Below are 22,563 nucleotides of genomic sequence, written 5' to 3'. Positions count from 1 at the left end.
ACACAAATGTATCAGGCGATTTAAAAAAAAAAAAAAAAGGAAAGAAGGAAAAAAGATATCTCCAACATGGAGATAACAACTAAAACAAAAGGAGTTGTGGAAAAGGGGCAGCATTGTGTCAAAGAGTTTTATTTAACACTGGCCTTTGTTTAATATTGTTGATTGATGGGATACATATCACGGACAGGACTGCAAGGATCTTTCTCCAACTGCATCTGCCCCATGCAAATAGCAGGGGGAGCACAGGTCCTCATCTCTTGCTAATAGTATGTATCACCCCAGATAGTGAGGAACATAATAAAAACCAAGGAGGCCTGGCAAGACATTGATCTGTATACTTTGATGCAAGCCACATGAGTCGCATTAAATTTAGTTACCCCGTCATCAATATACTCTCACTCCAGTGGCTACTATGGAAAGGCCATGCTTCAAAGGGAGCCTGCTGGCTCACTGGACCCTTCCATGGCCTTAAATACAGATGGAAGATCTTCTTCCTTTACTGGGAACTATCACTGCCCAACTTACCATTAAAAACTGCCAGCAAAAGCATTGGGACAGGATTGCATACTTCATCTGTGCATCATTAAAGTGTGCATTAGAGGATGGACATACAGCTCCTTGCTTGATTATTGTGTGTGGCTATTTGGGCATGAAGTTGACTACACCCAAACCCCATAGAGTTAGGAAGTACAATCATATATATTTAATATGTCCTGAATGGTATTACATCCTGGATTAAAAAAAAGAAAGAATACTGCCATAGTTCCATATGTCAGACTCATCAGGGATATCAAGTGGGAGTACTATAGTGACATCAGCCCTTAAGTCTGTAGAACAGCAAATATTGGATAGTAGTTATATCTGGAATAGTATTTGAACGAAATCCTTTCTCATGGCAACTCTAAATGGCAATACTGTTTGGAGAATGGACTACACTAGCTTCATATTGGTGGTATGTTCAGGTAATGATGCCTTCTGACTAAAAGCCAGGGGTGTTTCTCTCAGTGGCTTGTAACCTCAAGATCAGTTGTAATTGTCAGATCAGTCCTGTTTATGAAGTTAATGCTAAGGACTCTTGACATGCAGTTTATCTGGTAGTAACTCCAAGAAGGTCAAATTACCCTGCACTTGCATCATATCCTTAGAGTACATCCATTTTGAAAAGGAGCAGCTGGGAGGAAGAGGCTATTTAAGGATTCCATTCAAACGGTTCAGTGCATCCATCAATGCAAAGCTTTTTGGAACAAACATTCTGGGATCCCATGTGCAGAGGCATGTGTTTCGAGGGGCACAAAAAGTAGCAGCACATATTTGTGCTACTGCTTTGTGCCCCAGGGCATGCCCCTACATGTTTGCTCCAGCATGTGCCAAATTGTCCCTGGTGGGGTAGGAGAGGCTGCTGGCCCCAGAGCGTGCCTCTGGATGGCCAGGCTCTGTTACTGGCAGCAAACACTTCTGCTGCCTGCTCCATGCCACTTCTTGTGGTGGTATTTTTTTTTTTTTAATACTGGGAAATTGCTTTGGAATACTAGGGTTTTTTTCTTATTTAAAATTCAGTTTAATGCATATTCTGCTCCAAAGACATGCTTGGTAATTTTTAGCCAAAAGTGTTAGCAGTAGAAAAAAAAAAACGCCTTGGAATTTTCTGAATGCAAGCAGTAGTATAGTATGTTCATTACCTGTCTTCACATGAGCAGAGGAGGCGTGGAGAATTTCACTGCTCCTTAAGTGTTAGTGCGGAAGCTGTTGCAGTTCCTTTCCTTTCCTTTCCTTTCCTGCAGATGCTCAAGCACCAGCTGCCTATGGGCAGGGAGTTGAGCTCAACATCTGGCTGAGCGTGGTCAGTGTTTGAACCCACACAAAAGTCCATTGATTGAGTTCTCATTAGTCAATTCTATATTCACATTCTGACCAAGCCACAAGGAACTTTCCAGTGATTTTTTTTATAGCATTGTATCTGCTAAAAGAATCTGCTAATATTATCACTAGCATTGCCTGAGAAATGATAAATCTATAGGTGAATTTAAAGTCCAAAAAGCTTAATCCACTGTAACAAAAATTATATGAGCTAATATGATTGTGCATACTCCTGACTGGAGAATGAAAGGGTTAAAATTCCCTGCTGTTAGAAAACTTAAATGAGCTGCTGGATCTTACAGGAAGGACCTTCATCTGTGGCAGCTCTAACAAGGGTGAAGAGTGACACGGGTGACTTGTGGTTGAAAGAAACCGGTCCTCCATGTTGTGCTCTGCTAGTCCTGTTGGAGTGGCATTGACCTTTCTCATTTCACTTCTTTCCTGCTGAGATTGCTAAATGTGAATGCCTTCTGAAGCTCAATACAAGTCTGAAATACCACACACCAGTTCCTCAGGGCCTTGTTACACATTAATTTTGGATAGTTCCTGGAGGTCTTAACCCCTGGATTGTGTCTTAAAAACACTCGTTATGTGGCTCAAAATTATGCCACTCCAGGGCAGGATTATCTCTTAAAATGCATAACCCAGCTCCTGTTCTATTAAAGTGTAGCCACTGCCCACAGATGTGCTGCTCAAATCGAAGGTGTGACTGCAAGATAGCACTAAGCCAATCAACATTTGTGCAGCTCACAGTGTTATGTGCAACAAGGCCTTTGCTTTCCCAGTATTCTCTTTCTTTCCTGAAGAATTCTCCTCTCCCTTTCACTTCAAACCATTTTCATTGAAAGGGCTTTGCAGAGGCTTTTACTTGCCTTTTTCCATTGGCATGATTTTATTTATTTAGGGGAGCAATATACCCTATTTCTCCCATCAGCTAACTGTGTGGAAAGGGTAAGTGGAGCAGAGGAGGTGGGAACAGCCTATCCATCTCTCAATCTTATAGCAGCAAATCCAGAAGCATTCCTATGCCTGTTACTATACTCCATTTTAATGGCTAAGGAGGTGTGCAGTGGGTTGGGTGTGACCTGGCACACTGAACAGTGAGTTCCAGGGTGATTCAAGAGAGTGGACAAAGATGAAAGACTATTAGCTGTGAGGAAGCCAGATAGAGTAACAAGCTAAATGTCCACTCAGAACTGAACTTGAAGCCTGATGCTATTGAGCCTGAAAAATAGATAGATAGATAGATAGATAGATAGATAGATAGATAGATAGATAGATAGATAGATAGATAGATAGATATCTGTCTAGATCTATATATGTATATATATTAGAGTTCTGAGTAAGATCATTTTTTGCTCAACTGGCACCTAGAAGTGTGCAAATTTCATGAGTCTGTTTTTGAGGCCTAACAGGTTCAAATCCTTCTCATATGCTTATCCTGATGGATTTATGCAGGCCGCTTAAGTTTGCTTATCATTAGCCAATATGGATGTCGTCATGGTATTGCCTAAAAAGTTCCTTTCTGTTGAGATTTCACAAATGGTAGAAACAAGCGTAGAAATTTTTTTAAGCTGTTGGCCATCTAGGCTGTCATCTTTATTCACACAGAAGCCTAGTACATCAGTGAGAGTTTCACATCCACGAGGATTTCAAGATCTGTCCTATATTTATAACCCACTTTCTGAATTTAAGTGAATAATAGATCTAAATATTAAAAACAACAATAACTTCACTACTGAAGAAGTCATAATTAACATGTAAGTGAGTGTGTTATTGAATAGTTTATGGATCCAAACTTTTATGGACTCATTGCTTTATTCCTGTGAACTCACTCAGATTTGGATTTTGTGATTAGAGTTCTGACTGAGCAGAAAGTTATTTTAATAGTTGTGAGGCCAGATCACTCCCTAGCAACTATATGTGCACTATACACATGGTTTTACACAATTGTTTTTTCAGCTAAGGTCAACAGAAATTTACACTCACTAACTTGCCTCCAGATCCACATTTTACAGCTGGTAGCATATGAATAACTTTTGACTTGGGATTGAAACACCTGCTTTTGAGCTCTGCCATCAGAAATGCTCAGGAGATGCAGTTCTGGCAATGCATGCTCTTGGCAGGACAGCAGACAACTGGCAGCTCAAAAGTTTGGTCTTTTGACTCTTCAAAGGAAACAGTTAGCACAACTTTCAAAACAACGCATGTGTGGATGGGAGAGTGGAATTTCTCCCAAAGGGTTGCAGTGGAAAACAAATGTAACTAATACCATATGAAAGTTGTTGCTGTAACGATAAAACTATTGCTAGACTGCTAAGAAATGGGGATGAGAGATATGCTTTCAGAGCTGCTGCAAAGATGTTTCAGCCTGAAAATAACCAGCACTTTCCAAAAGGAAACTTTTTCAATACAATAAAATTAGACTAATTTACTATCGTGCTTTGCATTTCCATGGGTTTGGCCAAATTTTTCTCAGTAGTACTGGAATTACCTGCAGCTGGGTCACATGCAATTGGATTAATTTCATTAGAATGTCTTTATCTATGCATTCAAATCCAGGGCAAAGTCCTATGCTGAGCTCTGAAGGCACAGAAAACAGTACAGGGTCTCTTTTTGCACCTTCCTGTAAGCCTGTGCACTGGCTGTGTGGGATACATTTTCTTACTGCTCTTGAGAGCGCCAGAGGGAAATGTTTGGCTGTTGTGGGCACAGGTACTCTGCTTCCCAAATTGGCTTGTTCTGCTGATTGGAACTGTGGTTCAGCCCACAACCAGTGCAAAGACCACATAGTTGCACCAAAGGGAATGAGAAATCACCTGATTTCTGATTATGGTACAATGTACCACAGTGTTGTTTTTTTCACAAAGAAGCCCCAGGCTCCTCTCTGAGGAGTTAAGATGAACAATTTTCATGATAGAGACTGCTCCATAACTTTACAGAGGGTAGCATGGGATGCCCCCTTTCTTCCCTAACAGACTTTCCTCCAAGTAATCTTGAGCCAGCCTGCCCTGAATCAGCAGGAAGAGTCAGTCACCCACTGGGAGAGCAGTATCCTCTTCTCCATCGCTCAAACTCTTGTGAAATCTTGATATGTAGCAGCTGCATAGACAGGGAGGCTTTTGCCAACATGCAAAACAAAAGCCATGGAAAATGTGTAACAATGACCTAGCAACAGTATCTGCCAGCAATGATGTAGTGATGAAACATAATTGGAAAAGACTGCTACATCTGCATCACTTCTGTGTGCTCTAGCTTCCCTCTGTGACCTCCATGCCAAGGTATGTGCATGTGTTTAGGAGGGCTATAGCCTGTGTTGTAACTATGGTTTGCCCATTCCATAAGGAATCACTTTCTCCTGCACTCTGGTGATAGCAGGGGTATAGCATGTGCTAGGATGGGAGGAGTCTGCACATGGGATAGCTTGGCAGCTGGTTGCATGTTCTTGTTTGGTCTTGACAACATACTGACCTTCAAGCTCTTTCACTTCCAAATGTTTGTGTAATGAGAGCTGCCCTTTGAAAATTGACAGATTGATTAAAAATGAAAGGAGAGAGTTGAGCTGGTTCTTGATGACACATCTGCCCCCAAAAATGATCCAGACAAAAGGAATAGGCCACATGTCAGCGCCTGTACTTCACACTGGCTCTGCTGTAGACTTCCTGCATAGCTTTGGCCATGTTACCTATCTTCTCTGTGCCTCTGTTCCCATTTTTACAGTCCAGTCCTGTCTCCCATTTCTCCCCCTTCTACCTACTCCACACACATACACTTTTCTCCCATCTCTTGTGACCTTCATATAGACTGCAAGGGTCAGATTTTGCTCCATCTATTAGATCCCTAAGGATAGGGACAGACATGACACACAAACTGGTTTAAGTGATCAAAAACTGGTTTAAACCTGTAACAGAACATACATTCAGTTTACATAAACCAGTTTGAAAATGGCTGAAACCAGTTTGAGATAAATCTGCTTGAATGTAGTATCAGATTTAACTGATTTGGGCCAAACCAGTTTATGCCATGTCTATTCCAGACTCTTTGCTGGTTTAAGATAAACCAGCCACCCCCAGCATCCCAGCATGCTCTCTGAGCTGGGTGGGGCTCTCTGCTTCACAGCAGGGCTGGCCCTTCCCCTCTGCTCCCTGGCTGCAGCTCCAGTAGACTTGCAGGCAAAGCAGTGTCTGCTGGCTTTCCTGTGCCTCGCTCCACCCCTTTTCACCACTTGCTTGTTAAGCAGAGACCCCTCCCTCCTCTCTCCCATAGCATGTGACCTAGCCAGCATGCGGTATGCTAGCTAATGCTGTGTAAGGCAAATAAGACAGTGTCCATTTAGGGCATTTAGGACATCAACACCTCAGTTGGTAATGTCCCTGCATTCCTTCTTTTGGAAAAAGCTGTTTAAGACCTTGAACTAATGAGCAAGGGTTTGTTGTCTGATGGGGTGGTAAATGCTGATAGCGGAGCTGATAAATACTCTGTTATCAAGGGAGGAGGGAGCCCTCCCTAATCACAGTGGCATGCAGGGATTTGGCCATGCCCCCTTCAACTCAGCCCTGTTCAAGTGAAGGGAGGGCTGCTCTAGAGTCCCCTGGCTTCTAGCCTGAGCCACTGCAGCCATGTGTTGGCATTTTTTCAGTCCAGAGGGGAGGTTTGTGCAGTTACAAAGTGATTTAGCCTAGCAGGTTAGACTAACCTTCAAAGATTGAATCAATTCAGGCTCAGGCTTTTGAATGTCTATCCCTAGTCTAAATGACCATCTATTAGATGCTTACATATGATCTTATTCCACCCTGCTCAAATTCTTGGAAAATCATTACAGTAAGAGGTGGGAGGATTCTCCCACTCCTCTTTGCTTCTTTTCTGTGATAGTGCACTATAAAAGCAGACCCATTAATGTGTTCTCAGGGACTTGAGCAGGATAGAATTGTTATTTCATCACAAACGCCCCAAAGTGGAGCCTGACTCCTCAAAGTCTCTAACAGTGAGCTTCTATCATCCCTATCACAATAGGACTCTACCCTCAGTAGGGGACCTAGATGCTATTCTAGAGCACATTGATGTAATTCAGGAACTTTGCTGATGCACACCTGTTCTGTAAACAATGTAACCAAAGATGCAGTAAGTCAGATTGGTAGGGGTCTACCCAACTCGAGGAGGTGGCTGGCCAATTTCATAGGCAGACCATAGGGCTGACTGTTGTTTTCACGGGCTTATTGTGGTGTCCCCCATGCCTCTGATTGGCCAACAGGCACTAGTGGCCCCCCACTGCTGATTGGTGGAGAGGCCTGTCAATCAGGCCTGTCACCATTGAGAAGGCTCTGTCATGCGGCTTCACCCCTTGTTGCTGATTGGAGAGGGGTGGGGCTGCATAACAGGCCACCCTCTCAGCCAGTCAGCAGTAAGAGGCAGGGGTAGCAGCTATCTCACCTGCTCATCTTTGTGCCAGCAGCCTGCTTTGTGCTGGACTGCACAGCTGGGAGGAATGCTGGTGCCTACTGCGGATCAAGCATTTTATTTTTAGTAAGTTTTTTTTTTTGGGGGGGGGGGGGTTCACATGCATTTTGCAGAAATCACCCTATTTAGCAATTTCCATGAAATCCATGCAATCACAATTTGAGTAGGTCCCCACAGATTGGACCTTGAGCCACCCATGTTAAATTCCCTGCTTTACCTCAGACTTGCTTTTTGACCTTAGCCAGGGCTCTTGGCTGATGAAGTTAGCTCAGACTCATGAAAGCTTACACTATATGTACCTCTGATTTAGTTAGTACATAAGGTGCCCTGTGTGTATGTGTCTGGGACTGCCTGCACGCTAGGTCCTGGGAGCTGCTGGCCAGGGGTTGGGGGTAGGGGATGCATGAAGCAGAGCTTGCTCAGGTGGAGCATGCAGCTGTAGTCCACCCCCCACTCCACTCCCTCTAGCCTACAGTTACTCCCATGGCACTCTGCCTAGGCTCAAGCCCCATCTGTTCCCATCCACACCCGTGGGCTCTGGTCCTGGTCAGCGTGCACAGCTTCATGGTGGGGCTGCTCCTGGTACAGCTGCAACTTCCCAGGTACTACTTGGCTCCCCCTGCCTCCTCCTCCTGCCACTGCTTTACTGCTCCAGCAGTAGACCGTGCTGGAAAATGTTGGCAGCAGTCATGGTAATGCACTGGGCTGCAGCAGATGCCCAGCCAGGTTGGGGGAGAATCTGAAGCTGGACAGCTCCTGCCCCAGCAGGTGGAATTCCAGCTCCAGTTCCTGGGTCCCTTCTACCCACTCAGCCACTGACAGATGGCTGCTCAGTGGGCTGGGTGAGCTGAGTGGGTGGAAAGTGGCTAGGACTGAAAGCTGCAGCTGGAACTGTGTGCGCTGGGGCAGGAACTGCCCAGCTGCAGCTCCTCTTCTCACCCTTTTCCCTCCCTTTCTGCAGGGGTGCAGCAAGGGCAGGAGGAGAAGGAGCTACTGGAGGTGGAGGGAGCCAAGCTGCACCTGGGTAGCTGCAGCCGCACTGAGGGCAGCCTCACCAGGAAGCTTTGCACGCTGGTTGGCCAGCAGGCATGGGCAAGAGCACAGCATGGGATGACCTGGGTGGGAGTGGGTGGGCTTGGCCCCATATGGAGCACTGTAGGGCCAGCCATGCATCAAATTGAATCAGTTGGTGGGTGTTTGACTGTGGATCACATCTGGCCTGCAGGCTGAATTTTGTCCACCCCTGGCTTACAAGATTGATCTCTTCAGGGGATTCAGGCAGGAAGAACAAGTGTTTCTGGATCCCAGACAGGTTTAGGAATGAATTCAGTTCTAAGCTTCTCAGTCTGTGAAGACTGAGTACTTCTGGGCAAGTGCTGAGGCAGAACTTTTAAAGATACAATATAAGGTGTCTTAGGAGTTTAGGCACAAGCTGGAAGGCAAAAGCCGCCATCCTCAGCACTTCTGCCATAGCCCTGGTCTTCTGAACAGCTGAATACTGTACACCCATCTGGGCTTCAGGTCAACATACCAAATTCATCGATACAGAAATCTACTCAGTAATGAGGACTCTCTCCGGAACTTTGATATCAACTTCAGTGCAGTGGCTACCAGTGCTTTCTAGCATTACACCTCCCTCTATTCTATGGGATGCAGTGGCATACAGAGAAATAATGCAAATCAATACTAATCCAGGACTTCCCGTTCAAAGAGACCTTCAAGATCTCTCAACTTGTCACATGATTTCACAAAAAACCTTTTGGATACTAATCAAACACCTTCTATACCACAACACTGAAGAATCTTGGAGGAAAGCTTGGGCAGAAAGCACTTTCCCAAATAAACACCTTATTTCTGACCCAACAATGCAACAACCAGGCTTCAACCTTCCATGGAGCATGTGGACAATCCTAAATAGGATTCATACTGGATATGGCTGATGTGGCCCCCTGATGTACAAGTGGCACCTAAAAATGTTGCCTGGTTGCAACTGTGGAAACCCTGACCAAACCATGGAGCACCTAATAACATTGCGCCCCAGATACACATTTGAGGGGGACATCCTTGAGTTACATTCACTTTTCAGCAGGTCTGGTTGGGGAATTTGGAATTCAAACTGTGACGATAGCTCTTGCTCCTAAAGCCATACAAAGAAAGAAGAAGAGATTTAGGCACCTCTTGAGTTAAGCAGCAACTTAATGGGGATTTTTAGGATTGCAAGGCTGAATATAAGTACTTCATTCTTCCTGATTCTCATTGTATGTTTAAGGATCTTGCTGCTTGTCTACTTGTTGCACATCCCCATCTATGCAAGTGGGATAATGATACTTCCTTAATGATTTGGGAATCTCACTCTGGGTTCAGAGGTATGAATTTGAGCTTTGTTCTGGTCTTGTGCCCAGAGCTAGCCTCAATCAGGTTGGTTATCAATGGGTTATCTGGGCTGGGGAGTCAAACATGACTAGATATGATGCTTCTTTCAGTGCTTCTGTTGCTTCTTTCAGTGCCATTCAGCTACAGAAACTGGTACACCTTAGCCACATTAGCATCATGGTTAATGGCACCTTAAAGATCTTTGACCAGATGGGAATGTTATGAGAATAAATACATTAATAAATAGTGTGAGGGACCCAAATTTTACTTTAATATGCTCATATAAGCAAAATGGATAGATCACTATGGATGACCACTAGACCAGTGGTTCTCAACCTTTCTAGAGTGGAGGCACCCCTGGATAGATTCAAGGCACCCGGTGGAAAATGCCAGCTGTTAGTTTTCACTTTTTTTGCCTACCGAAAAAGTGTTTTTTTTCTGTTGCAAAGAACTCAGAAAGACCAAAAGTATGGATTTCTGTTTGAAATCTCAGTGTATCTTGTGAATCATTGCAAACCTAACAGTGCTAATATTGTGTGGCACTCCACAACACCCCTAAAAGGATCTCAAGGCACCCTAGTGTGCTGTGGCACCCTGTTTGAGAATTACTGGCCTAGACTGTGATACCATATTAATGTATCTTACTCCCCATGTAGTTAATCATTATTGGTGGGATTGTTTCTACTGAAAGATACTATTTTTCATAACTAAGCACTTCCCAGTGTGGTCCAAGGTTATTATACTTTATTCCTGTTATTTTTTATATTGTGTGAGTAGTACAAAACTTTCTTGCTTTGGCACCTTGGGGCTGTACAAAGAAAAGGAATGTGTTTTCACCCCCCTTCCTCCCTAACAATACCATATTTACTCAAATATAAGGTGAGGTTCCCCCCCAAGTAGCACAGGGAAAAAAGTAGGCCTATGCAAAGAGGCTAATTTTCACTTCGGATTTGGATTCGGCAGATTCAGGGGACAGTAATTCAGTTCAGTGATTCAAATCACTGTCCTGAATTGATTCAGCCAAATCTGATTCAGAGATTTGGCTGCAGCCAAATCGGTCCCATCCTCCACCCGCTCTCACCCACTCTCCCAGTTCCCAACTCTTAAAAAAAAGCCCCTACTCATCAGCTGCTGCCAGGTGGGGGGAGTGATCCCTGCTGCCCCCTGCTGTCCCATGCCATGTGGGGCTCTGCCCCAAACCCCCTGACCCCTACCCACTTTCCCCCCATGGCTGTCCCACATGGTCCCAGGTCCCAGACCTTAAAAAAAAAAGGCAGAAAAAAAGCTCCGGATCACTGGATGCTGCCAGGTGGGGGGGGGGGGGGTGATCCCTGCTGCCCCCTGTTGTCTGCCACTGTCCCACACAGCATGGGTGGCTCTGCCACGAGCCCCCAGAACCCCCAAGGCCACTGCAGCAGGCAGTAAGTCAGGGCTTTTTTTTTTTTTTTAAAGGGCTGGAAGCTAGGCCGGATGGGGCAGGCATGGGCGGGCAGCGGGGGAGGGGGAAGCTGGTGGGAGTTGGGTGGTGCTCAGGAGGGCTGGGGGAGAAGGCTGGGGATGGGACCTGGCAGGGGTCCCCCTATGGTCCCCTCCCCAATCCTCTTCCAGCCCTCCTCTCCTGCCCCCTATTTACCAGCATGGAGGTAAGTGAGCGGGGACTGCCTGAATCACTGAAGCTCTCCTAACATTTTCCGAATCGATTCAGAGAGCTTCGAATCAATTCAGACCTTTTAATTGGTCTCCTGATTCAATTTGGATTGGGAGATTCTGTCACTGAATTGGGCCAAATCTCCTCTGAATTGAATCAGCACCCGAAGCTTCGCACAGCACTAGAAAAAAGCTCCTCATCTTATAATTGCATACAAGGAAATCTCACTAAATATGTTGTCTACTGTTAAACTGCTGCCAAAAGCAGCATGTGCTCAGCAGTGGAAACCAGCTTTAAAGATGATTAAATGCAGCCAACATTGAGCATGATTATAAAACCCATGCCCACATTGGGCAAATATGCTGATGGGAATCTTTATATTTTTTTAATGTGTCCATTAAAAAAATAGGAAAGTGTTTCCTCCACAGGGAACTGGCACCAAACTTGGAGATGCTGCAGAATCAGGGCAGCACTGGCAAGGCCAGAGCTAGCCCTGACACCTTCTCCTTGGTGCCAAAATTTACTTTTGGTATGCTGATAGGAACCTACCACAAAGAAGCATTAGTGCAGTTTATCTGAATAAGGCATCTGGGAATGCTCATTAAGCAGTTCCTCTCTCCACCAACTTTTTCAAGTTGTGGTGAGCCATGATATCACATACCCCAAATCCCTCTGTCAGCCCCTCTCTTAGCCTACCACATAAGATTAGTATGACCCTGCCCTCCATGAGGTGAAGCAGCCAGACTAGGTTGACCTGAGCCTCATAGGCATATAAATTTTTGGAGCATCCCAAGCTTTGTGACAAGTATGCCCAGTTCCCGTCATGAGTGGACAGCTAATTAGCACATGGATGCTTTGTGACAGGTATCTGGAGCACATACTGAGCAGTGCTGAGCTGTGAGTTCACCATGGTTTGAAATTGCTGTTGACACTGATGGGGCCCAACCCAATGAACTATGTGGTAAATTATGAGCCTTTGGATTTATACTAATATCATTTCTTCTTGGCCTTTTGGTTAAGGTCAAGTAAGACTGGGGGCATCAGGAGCCCCAAGGTCTCTGGAACTGAGGCTTCCACATAGAATGCCTGCCTGGATCTGGGGAGTAACTGAAGCCCCAGACCAGTGGGTCTGGGAGGGATCATACTTGCCTGGTGGGAGAGCCACACAGACTTGACAATTGAGATCTGCTCAGTCAAATTTTGGAGCTTGACTATTGGTCTTTGCCCAATTGAATCTGGAACTGATGTGGCCCTTGAAATGAAAAAAGTTAGTGCTACATATAAGTAGATGCCAAAGCACTGTTAAAAATGTGTTTATGAAGTACCTCTGCTAAAACGTGCAGCACTTTCAAAAATAAAGGTAAAATGCATCAATTCTGGATAAACTAAATATATGGGTACTATATACAATTTCCTATGGCCACGTTTATTTTCAAGGTTATTGTTTTCAAATCTGCTCCTCACTTCCATGTGCTTAGGGAGAGCAGGGTTTGACAGTAAGGAGAAGGGAAGAGGCTGCCGGGGAAAAAAGTTTTGAGGAAGGAGAGACCAAAGGGTTACCTAATTCCCCAGATTGATTTTCCCTGCTGTATCAGTGGGAGGGGGGCAAATTCAAGGAAAACCTCCAATAATTATTCTATACTTGGAAAAATGACAAATTTATAAATTTTCCATATATTGAATCTAATTATTGGGTGGGGGGTGTCTTATACTCAAGGTAGTCTTCTATTTGAGTAACTATGGTATATTTTCAGTTGAGGAATTTACATAAACACATTGCAAAACTTTTATATATCTACCAGTTTTATGAAGATTTCCTCTATCCAATTTCTTTTAGTAAGTACTTTTGGATGTTAAAAAAAATATGTTATAAGCCTTGAAAACCTCCCTGATAACTATGGAAATTGATTCAGCGTTTGCATTCCTCTTACAAAATCCAAAATATAATTTTTAATTTCTGCTTGCATGATTGAGTGTGTAAGCATAGATTTATTTAGTCTTAGAGTGCATGATAAATCTGTGCTTGGTATTAGAGCAATACTAACAGAAAAAGGTCTGAATTGGTTGAAGTGGATTTTTGCGATTTGCTGTGCTCTGAATTAAGGGTGCCTCTTTCCATGAGGATTGCACCTGTTTTTATAAAATTACTCTGTACATTGTTTTTAATAAAATTGATGCAAAGTCCTATGTGGCCATGTTTAAATTAATGTAACTCTGCATTATTTCAATATAGCCTACCTCAATAAGGAATGAACTTAAACTACATCCAGGCTTAAACTGGGATCAGTATGTCCCAACAGAATTTTACACCTGTTTAGTTAATTAATTTGAATACTATAATTTTAGTTAAACTGGTACTGCTTTGTGTGTAGCCCAATTGCAGGTTTCTTCTGTAAATGGACTGCTGCCTTAAACCACTAGGAAGCACTTCAGGATTTCGCTATTGGAAGACAGGTACAGCTCTCACACCTAGAGCTTGATTTCTGAGAGTCTGAGAAAAAACACTGCTCTCACTAACTTCAGAAGAAGGTGCACATATAAGAGGCAGGGCTGTGCAAAGCTTCATTCCCTGATTTGATTTGGTGAAGATTCGGCCCAGTTCAGAGGCCGAATCTCCAAACCTGAATTGAATCAGAGGACCCTTTAATCTCTCTGAATCGAATCAGAGCCCTCTGAATCAATTTGGAGAGATTCAGAGATTCAGACATAGAGATAGCTTTAAATGTTTTTTCTGTATACCTCTAGGTAGCAGGAGCTCATGAATGTTGTGATGCTGAGGCACATGGAGTGTCCCAAAGAAGTGTGGGGGGCTCCCCAGTGCGCACGGCAGCAGACCCAGAAGTAGACCAGAAGCACTTCTGGGTCTGCCAGGGAGTGCACTGGAGCCTCCCCGCCCCCCCCCCCCACACCTCCCTGACTCAGCAACTGGTGCGTCCTGGTTCTGGGGGGGCCACCCAGGGTCCCCCTGTGGCTGATCGCTGAGCTGAGGAGGCGCGGGGCCGGGGGGCAGCGTACTTCCTGGCAGACCCAGAAGTGGACTGGTAGTACTTCCGCTTGACTTCCTGGTTCACCGCCAAGCACATGGAGGCCCCCTCACATGCCTGTGGGACACTCCATGCACCCCAGCATCACAGCAATCATGAATCACACCTGCTAACTCAAGGTATGTAGAAAAAACTTTTTCTTAAACTATGTCTGAATCACTGATTCTCTGAATCAGCATCAAATCTTCAGATTCAGCTGAATCGAATCAGGGACAGTGATCCAAATCAATGGATCACTGTCCCTGATTTGGGCTGAATCCAAATCCAAATCGAATAGGGCCCACCTTGCACACTCCTGATAAGCAGCAGTTCTGACTGTCAAGACCTCAAGCTTTATGTGTGACGAAGCCATCAGAAAAGCCAATGGCACTTTATCGTGCATCAGCAGATGCATGACAAATAGGTCCAGGGAGGTGATACTTCCCCTCTATAGGGCGTTGGTCAGACCGCAGTTGGAGTACTGCGTGCAATTCTGGGCGCCGCACTTCAAGAAGGATGCGGATAACCTGGAGAGGGTACAGCGAAGGGCAACTCGTATGGTCAAGGGCCTGCAGACCAAGCCCTACGAGGAGAGACTAGAGAAACTGGACCTTTTCAGCCTCCGCAAGAGAAGGTTGAGAGGCGACCTTGTGGCTGCCTATAAGTTCATCACAGGGGCACAGAAGGGAATTGGTGAGGATTTATTCACCAAGGCGCCCCTGGGCGTTACAAGAAACAATGGCCACAAGCTAGCAGAGAGCAGATTTAGATTGGACATTAGGAAGAACTTCTTCACAGTTCGAGTGGCCAAGGTCTGGAACGGGCTCCCAAGGGAGGTGGTGCTCTCCCCTACCCTGGGGGTCTTCAAGAAGAGGTTAGACGAGTATCTAGCTGGGGTCATCTAGACCCAGCACTCTTTCCTGCTTATGCAGGGGGTCGGACTTGATGATCTATTGAGGTCCCTTCCGACCCTAACATCTATGAATCTATGAATCTATGAATCATACCGTTAGCTACATCTCTTCATAATGCGTATGAGAGAAATCCATAAGAACAGTGTTACCAAATCTTCTGACCTGAAGTCTTACTTCATATTGTCTTTTCCTTAAAGTATCAGCTCCTGGAAGCATGTGATTATGGGAAAATGCCAGGTTCCCCTTTAAAAAAAATAGTACATTTTAGCTCTCACGGTTTCAGAGAAAACTTGAAACCATGACCCAAATCCACCCCTATAACTAACCCCCCCCAAAACTACCCCCCCCAAACAAAACAACCCCCCCCCATAACATTAATTTCTTTTAAAAATCTCATCATTTTGAAATCACATCTCACAATTTGGGGCCACCTGACTGATGCTTTTTAAGGGTTTCTCTTTATTTTTATAATTGGGGTCAATATTAATGCAAAAGATGCAGTGGTCCATGATTCTTGCATTGTCTGGGAAGTGTACAACATAATCACATTAGAAACTGGTTTAGCAGACAAAACTCATGTTTAGATAAGGTGTTTGAGGATTATTGCACTCCAGGGAAGACATCTGAGCACCATGTGATCCACTCTCACATAAAGAAGTGAATTAAATAGTTGCTGAATTTGTAACACACCTGCCCATCTTCTCCTCAAAATGAATGATGACTGTCTTCTAAATGATGGGACCACGTAATAGAATTATAGGTGTCGTTGTAGTGCTAGTGAGGAGACAACACAATGATTATTGTTTGAGTACAACTTTACAGTCGTTTACAGTTGTATTAGGGCTTGGAAACTACACAGCAAATGAGAACCCTAACTAATGATTTATATAGCATACTCCTGCGTAGAAAAAGACCACATGACATAGGATTTGCTCAATTAGAAACTGTGATGTAAAAAAGTGAATCCAAGTGAATCGGGTCACAAAATCCTTGGATGTAGGTGTTGCGGTGGACATAGTCTTTCTGGACTTTAGGAAGGCCTTCGACACTGTCTCTTACCCCATTCTCATTAAAAAACTAGGAGACTGTGGCATTGATACCTACACAGTCAGATGGGTCACTAGTTGGCTGGAGGGCTGCACCCAGAGAGTGGTGGTGGATGGGTCTTTTTTGACCTGGAGGGATGTGGGCAGTGGGGCTCTGCAGGGCTCGGTCCTCAGGCCTGCACTGTTCAACATCTTCGTTAGCAACTTGGACAAGGGGGTAAAAAGCACCCTGTTCAAATTCACAGATGACACTAAGATGTGGGGAAAAGTGGGCACACTAGAAGGGAGGAATAGGCTGCAATCGGACCTGGACAGGTTACAGGGATGGGCAGATGAGCACAGGATGGGTTTCAACACTGACAAGTGCAAGGTACTGCACCTGGGATGTGGACAACATGGAGAGGGTCCAGAGGAGGGCCACCCGCATGATCAGTGCTCAGCAGGGCAGGCCCTACAAGGAGAGGCTAAGGGACCTGAACCTGTTCAGCCATCACAAGAGAAGGCTGAGGGGGGATCTAGTGGCCATTTACAAACTAGTCAGGGGGGATCAGCAGGCATTGGGGGAGTCCCTGTTCCCACGAGCACTCCCAGGAGTGACAAGAAATAACGGTCACAAACTGGCAGAGGGTAGATTCAGGCTACACATCAAGAGGCGCTACTTCACTGTCAGGGCAGCTAGGATCTGGAACCAACTTCCAAGAGAAGTGGTGCTGGCTCCTACCCTGGGGGTCTTTAAAAGGAGGCTGGATGAATATCTTGCCTGGGTCGTTTGACCCCAGTACTCTTTCCTGTCATGGCAGGGGGTTGGACTTGATGATCTGCTCAGGTCCCTTCTGACGCTACCAACTATGAAACTATGAATGAAGATGAAGGGATTTAAAGGAAGGGAGCATTGGAAAATCCTCCTGTGACAAGATCTGTGTGGGAAGAGTTGGATTAATAGAATAATTGGCGTTTCTTAAGCAAAGTGGGTGGTAAGCATAACTGCTCCAAATATTTGTTTGAATTTGAAAGTGAATTTGAGCTAAGACATATTCATAAATGTATATGTGTGTGTGTGTGTGTGTGTGTGTGCGCGCGTGTCTGTGTTTCATAGACCAGAGCTCCAAAACATTGTTTAGACCAGTGCTACACAACCTCTGGCCCAGGGGACAGATCCATTCCACAAGGCAATGTCAACTGATCTGTGGGACCCGCTATGAGCTGTTCAACATGGTCCAGTGTACTACTTTGTGCCAGTGCACAGTGAAGCCTGCATGTGGTGGGGCCAGTACTCAGGTTCACTCTGTGGCCAAATCCAGTATGGGGGGTAGGTGGATTAGGCCAGTGTGCACAGCAAGATCTGGTGTGCAGGTTCAGGCTGGCAAATATCTGGATCCAGGTCATGGGGTCAAGCTATGTGCAAGATTGGGCTGATGCATGGGGCTAGGACAGCATACCAAATCACACCTGTGGACAGGGAAGGTACCTGGCAGCCACAGTCTGCTGCATTATGCACACCTGGCCTGCCCCAGCCCAGCTGCTGGTTTCATCCACGCTGAGGCAGGGGTCCCTAGGCCTGGGCCCAGCTGGCCCATGGGTTAATCTGCCAATGCCTGTGCACTGACCCTGTGCTAGGTCCATCCCACAGACTTACAGTGTTGAAGGATCCAGCCTGCAGATCATCCCTGCACCCATTCCCGTAGCAAGGGTGGTGCCAGTAGTGCACCAGCACTGGGCATCTTTCCACTCCCCTGGGATGCCAACCTGGGTGTGGGGGAGAGGGCAATAAAAAGAAGCTATGATAGCTGTATGATCTCAATTGTGATCACAACAACAACCAGAATTTGCCACTGCCCCTGTACACCAGAAGCCTGGTCATGTCCCTATGCTGCTGCCTGCACCAGTTACCTGGTCCACAGGGCCAGAAGGTTGAATACCTCTGGTTTATTCCACGGGATTCAAAAGAAGGATTGGATATTTACGTGGCTAATGAGAACATGCACAGATACATTGGTTTACGTGTTTGTTTAATATGAAGGTTATACAAACCTCTTGTTTCAAGGCATACAGAACTCAGTAATAATATAAATAAGTATATTGGATTAAACTTAACACTGGGCTGATTCAGACTGACCAAACATGATACATAGAGTACAAGCTTTTGTGAGCCCAAGTTCACTTCATCACATGCTGTGAAAGGATATGCAGAAAGCAGAGTATAAGAAGGAGAGAGAAATTAGAATACAGAAGGTAAGGGAGGTGGGAGGGGGCCATACTAGAAGAGAAAAGCAACTGAGTAGCATGCACATAAGAAAAAAGTGGGTCACAAAAGCTAACCCAGGTAGTGAGATAAGAATTCATTGTCCCTGTTTAAACCATACTTAACACAGTCTACTTTGTTGATGATTTTGGAATTGCAATTCCTATGTTTATGAACTGAATACTATTTTTCCTAAAAAATTAAATTTAGGATAACTTCAAATCATAGTAAAAATAGGCTTGTAATGTATTTTGGAAAGCAGTTTTTTGGAGAAGGCTGTGACAAGTATCAAGGTAGTCTTTCTCAGTCTACTATCTCTCAAGTCACTTTCTTCTTAAAAGAGAGTAGCTTTCTTGGAAGTAGACATTGGTATTTGAGCTAGGTTTTATTTTTCAAGATGTAGCTGAATGCTGTTTGTGAACACCTCTGTTCCAGGCCTAGCACAGATATATTTATTTTAAGAAGTAGTAGAAGTAAAACATCTTGGTTCATTTAAATAGATATCTTTTCAAGATTTCTCTACCAGGCTCCATGTCATTGATTTTTTTCTCTATTCGGTATCTAAGCAGCAGGGCTCTGACATTTGCTACCACTTGGCAGAAGGGTGACAATAGGCTGTATGTGAGCAACAGTCTCTCTCTCTCATGAAAGTTTTGAAGACTCTCCAAGATAAACCATGACTATATTACTGAATAGGAGTGAATGAAGGCCACTAACTGTTTTGTTTATTTGTGGCCTCAGCCAAAACCTAGAGATATCAGTGAGTATCTCTATGTTGACTTCAATAGGCTTCGAATCAGGCCTTTAATGTTTTCTTTTCACTAACTGTAAAACTGTAGATTATAAAACCAGTGTATAAGGTTTCAGTAAGACAGAGAAAAAGCACAAAAATATGACCCAAATTGAAATGAAAGGAGTGTATATCAGGCCTGTGTGAGTAGGCAGCTATTCAATCCGGCTTCGGATATGGCCACTTCGGATACCAGTGATCTGATCTGGAGCTCTGGACCAGGTTCCTGCTTCGATCTGGCTGAAGTGGCTCCAAAGCTTAGGAGCTGCCTTCAGAGATCTGGCCATAGGGTATAATGGGGAATCAATGAAATATCTATAACTTTCTTGTTTTTTGTCTGATTTGGATGAAACTTGCAGAGATGGTAGCCTCTACTAAGAGCATGAACTCTGCTAAGTTTCAAGAAGATCAGTGCAGGGGTTTTGGGGAACTGTACCCCAAATTCTTGAAAGCAAAACTCATGTCACATGTATGTGGTACACCACAGTGGGGTGAAAACTGCAGGGATGGTAGCCCCTGATGATGCCACAAAGCCTGCCAAGTTTCAAGAAGATTGGTGCAGGGGTTCGGGGGGAACTGCACCCCAAATTCTTGAAAACAACTCATCACGTCATGTGTTACACCACAGTGGGGTGAAAACTGCAGGGGTGGTGGCCCCTGCTGAGGCCATTAAGTCTGCCAAGTTTCAAGAAGATCGGTGCAGGGGTTTCTGGGAAACTGCACCCCAAATTCTTGAAAGCAAAACTCATGTCATGTGTATGTGTTATCCACAGTGGGGTGAAAACTGCAGAGGTTGTGGCCCCTGGTGACACCACAGAGCCTGCCAGGTTTCAAGGTGATAGGTGCAGGGGGTTGTGGAGAACTGCACCTCAAACTGCTGACAGGCAAAACCCGTGAAATAGATGACCCTGTGTGTGTTAAGGTGCAGTCAGCTGAAAACTGCAGGGGTAGTGGCCCCTGCTCAGGCCACAAAGCCTGCCAAGTTTCAAGGAGATAACTGCAGGGGTTTGAGGGGAACTGAACCTCAAGCTGCGGACAAGCAAAAGTCGTGACTTGGGTGACACCGTGTGTGTTAAGGTGCAGCAGGATGAAAGCTGCAGGGATGGTGGGCCCTGCAGTGGCCACAAACCTGCCAGCTGTTGAGGAGATAGGTGCAGGAGGAGTCTGGCATCTGGGGTCCAAGGCAGCTCTGAAGTTTTCTGAGGCAGTTTGGAATCTCCAAACTGCTTTGGAAAGCCTAAAGAAACTGCGCTTCAATCTGGACATGCTGCTTTGGATGCCAAAGCATCTGAAGCTTCTCCAGATCTGAACTACAGTCCAAAGCCTCGCACAGCCCTAGTGTACATGTGACCCTTTGTGAACTATGTAACTAAATGAAATCTTTGCAGGGAGTGTCTGGAGAATATAGCCAAGCTGCAAGAGTTGCTGATGGAAACTGCTGATGCAGTTGTGTAAGAGAGAGATTGCTAATAAATGCTTTTCATTTGCCCAAGTTAGTTTCCAAATGACTTTCTAAAATATGTTTACTCTTATCAAATTAGACCTTTTGAAAAAGCCATCTTTTAATTGTTAATTAAGGTTTTAAAGTAGTGAGCATCAAAGATTGAGAGTTGAATGTTTGATCTTAAAAGGCTTGCATGTGCAGGGCCTCACTTTTGTGTGTAATTGCCTAGATACATTGAAACTGAGTAATCAGAATGCAGAATCAACTTTGCAAAAGTACCTAGAGACAGGAACAGAATCTTTTATGAATTTAAAATAAATATGTGAAGGGCCCATTTTTAAAAGGTCTCAGAATAAACTTTCATCATTATTAATGAAAAGAGGTTTGAGCAATGCACAATATGCATTGTGCTCTGAATTACTTGGGTAAATATTTTCTCCCTTATTAATGCCAGATATTTGTGTAAGAATAATCTACACTGACTGTACAGGTTATTGCAGTTATTGGAATGAAAGTATTCTTTACTTTTTAGAAAGAAGAAACCAAGAAACATTTTTCTGAAGTAGCCAGGTCTGTCCATTGAGACATTTAAGATTCTGCCTAAACATTAGGGCTAGGGACAGAAGTTACATGTAAATCAGTGTAAGTGATTAGAAACTGGTTTAAATCTGTAACAGAATAGAAGTTCAGTGCACATAAACCAATTTCAAAAATGGCTGAAACTGGTTCAAGGTAAACCTGGTTGAATGTAGTATCAGACCTAACTGATTTAGGTCAAACTGGTTTATGAAACTTCTGTCCCAGACCTCTTCCTGGTTCAAGTTAAATCACAGCCCCCTCACCATCCCGGCATTTTGCAGCCCTGGGCTGGGCTCTGCTGTATGCTGTAGAGAGCAGGGCTGGCCCCACCCTTCTGCAGTGAGGAATGCCTCAGTGGCTTCACTGGCTGGCTCACTGCACCCCTCCACCCCCGGCAAACCCTGGCTGGGGCCTGGGGCCAGGAAGTGGGGTTAAACTTCCCTTCCTCTGAGTATAGGGCTGCTCTGCCCTGCTAAACTTACTGCTGGCTGGGATTGTGGACTACAAATTCCAGAGGTACCTGAGAGCAGGAAGAGGAAGTGATGAGCAAACCTGATGAGTTCTGTGTTTGTGATTATGGACCGCAAATCCCAGAGACCTCAGGGACAGAGGTAGCAAACACACATCCCATGCTGGCTACATGCCAGAGAGCTGTGTTTTAGCTGCTGGCTTGAGCCACTGCAGGCATGTGGCTGCATTTCCTGAATCAGAAGTGAATGTCTGTTCCTTTGCTTATTGGTTCAATCTTTGCATTTTAGACTAATCTGCAAAGAGTGAATCCAGCCTTGGGCTTTTTGACTGTCTGTACTTAGCTTAGTAGCCCCATTGATTTCCACAGGACTACTCACATACTTAAAGTTAAGTACCTGAATGTTGCTGAATAGGAACCTAAATAGGCTGGGGGTACACAAGAAATAAAGGATGAGGCCACAGATAATTCTAGAAATTAGGGTTAAGTAACATATATATTTTAGGATATTTGAGATACTCTATAAACACATATATACATCGCTCTATGGCGATGTAGCAATGCGCTATGTTGCTGTATGGCACACTATAGCAACATAGTGATCATGTGGGTCTACATGTGATCACGAGCTATGCATCTGTAGAGACATGCTCCCCAGTTATAGTGCACCACTACAGTGATGTAGCGGTGACATCTAACCATGGGCCATGTGCACAGTGCA

The sequence above is a fragment of the Alligator mississippiensis genome, chromosome 2 (assembly GCF_030867095.1).
Source record: "Alligator mississippiensis isolate rAllMis1 chromosome 2, rAllMis1, whole genome shotgun sequence".
Taxonomy (NCBI): domain Eukaryota; kingdom Metazoa; phylum Chordata; order Crocodylia; family Alligatoridae; genus Alligator; species Alligator mississippiensis.
Note: the sequence above shows the minus strand (reverse complement) of the source record.